Raw genomic sequence first — 2,387 nt, forward strand, 5'->3', positions numbered from 1 at the left:
CAATTAATGCCACCATGCAGACTGACTGGATATATCCCGTCAGTCTGCTCGGTGCTCCTCTCCGCTTCAAATATGACGAACATTTAAACAAAAGTTCTGTAATTTATTTATCAACAGAATTTAAAATTTGAAGTATAGCCTGAAGTCTGTGATTTTGACAGTTTGAAAAAGATTTTTACGAARAGCAAATCTTTCCCACTAAATTGGTCATGTGACTAGGACATAAGGGTGTCCAGGGACTCCAGGGGATTAATCATCAAATTAATCATTATCGGCTAAACACCAAAATTAATTGTGATTAATTTTTTGCCAATAATCGCCTGACCCTATGGCCAACACAAATGTCTATACCTCARTCTAAAACCTACTGAGTTACAATTTGGTGTGGTAGTAGTGGAGACTCGTCCTGACATGCTCCATGAGGGAACACCTCTCACAAGATCACAAAGCATCAATTACAAAAAGTTTGRCCAAAACAACCAGAATAGCTATTTCTCATTTTAAGAGGATCTTAGTTTAAAACTAGGATGAAAGGTGGTGAGTGATTCCTTATTTCCTTCGTGGAATGCTAAGCCTTTAGTTTGTCTTGGATTTATGACTGATAAATTCAGCACCTGTACAAAGTTTCTATAGGTACAGGCAGGGTTGAAGACATCCAATGAAACACCCTTGTTTTCTATTCAAAAACATGCATTTTTTCTATGCACAGTAAAAAGGGACCAGCCACATTAGACACATTCCTGATCCTTCAACAGTTACAACATGTCAGAAAGAAGCTACAGYCGATGTTTGATCAGGCAGGGATCTTAAAGCTGTGTGCCAACAAGGCTGACAGACATCCTCCTGTGTGAACCCTGTTTAACAATGAAGGCAGCATGGCAGCAAGAACAAGCAAAAGCTTTTTCTGACTCTTTAATTAAGCAGAAGGACGAAGTGTAAACCGTCATTAGTGCCATAAAACCTCTCGACAGATCTGGGGCGACAAGAAGGGTTCATCTCAGTTCTTTTTGCTTTTGTTCTCCCCCCACCTTTTTTTTTCTAGCCATAGCTTTCCTTTTATCTGTTAAACACTTGAGAATTATTCATTTTTTACTCTTATCTCACCAAAACGTCTTCCTAATTCGAGACTTAGCTGCCAATTGTAGAAAAAGTCAAGTTGAAAGCGGTTGTCAAAGGGTCATAAGGTGTTTTGACAGCACTAAGTTTCCACTGCTCGCTGCGAGACACGCCCGTTTAAACGTCCRACTTTGTTCATTTCAAAACCAAACTAAACAAAATGAAGCTGCAGCAGGTTACACGAGCTGCAGGGTGTGAAGACTGGATTCAATCTTACAGTTCTCAAAGATTAAATAGCTCAGATTTTCTGAAGTGGACTCCAGTGGAGTAATTATGAACAGTCAGTATATTACCTGCTGTAGATAACCATCAGTGCATGTCTGGAAAAGTAAGCAGCAAGTTCTCTGGTAGTTATAAAACAAATAACTGGAAGCAATCGTGACAATGCTAAACAGAAGCAAAATTAGATTGAAATTAGAAAAATATCAATATATTAGCATTATTAATATAACAACAAAATTAGCTTAAAAAAGGCAATATTTGAAGAACTAAGGGATTCGTACCTGCACATTTATTTTACTATACCAGCTCATTTGWTTTCKGACAAGAATAAAACACACCAGTTTTGGTCATTCCAAAACTGTGTACTTTTACTTTAAATACACTGCGAGTGCTTCTCTTGCTAAGTCTGATGACAAAGAAGAGGATGAGGAGGAGAAAGAGGAAGTTCGACCCGAGCAGCTCCTGAAACCGTCAAGATAGCTGACTGAGTGCATTTATATACAGTGCAACATATATTTTTATTTAGATGTTTTGCTATTTTAATTTAAAGGTTGTGGACAACCAAGAAATTTGGCAGACAACCAGATTTTGTCAAATTGTTGGTTTTATTTTAATTTGTTTTAATTGGCTTTATGTGTCTGTTTTATTTTATAGTTTTGATTTTTGGATTTGGCTTTTATTATGTACTGTGACTATTGTGTATTTTATTGATTGTGACTGTACAGCACTTTGGTCCTATGGTTGTTTAAGTGCTTTATAAATAAAGTTGGTATGGTATGGTTGGACAACCTGGAATATTTCCTTACGTCTACCCTTGGCGGTATAACTGTTTGGAATGACCAAAATAGGTGTGGGGTACCACCACAAACTTCTTTCCCTAATGACCTCAACCTGAAGATGGCATATTTTTGTATCGAATCAGATTTATGAGCTCTAAAAGTGAAAACTAGAGTTTTTTAATTAATAATAAAATGTGTTGGGAGCCAGTGATAGGAAGCTAAAACAGTAACCATTGCTACACAAAGTGTACGGCTAAATATATATATATA

At 36.9% G+C, this 2,387-nt stretch overlaps 1 protein-coding gene across 1 annotated transcript in view; it reads right to left on the minus strand.

The window, feature by feature from the left end:
* The window catches only part of LOC106528973 (calpain-1 catalytic subunit), a gene marked incomplete at its 3' end in the record, with an annotated part of 40,219 nt that overhangs the window by 32,410 nt on the left and 5,422 nt on the right, over positions 1 to 2,387 (minus strand).

This window comes from Austrofundulus limnaeus, unplaced genomic scaffold (genome assembly GCF_001266775.1).
Source record: "Austrofundulus limnaeus strain Quisiro unplaced genomic scaffold, Austrofundulus_limnaeus-1.0 Scaffold415, whole genome shotgun sequence".
NCBI classification, from domain to species: Eukaryota; Metazoa; Chordata; class Actinopteri; order Cyprinodontiformes; family Rivulidae; genus Austrofundulus; species Austrofundulus limnaeus.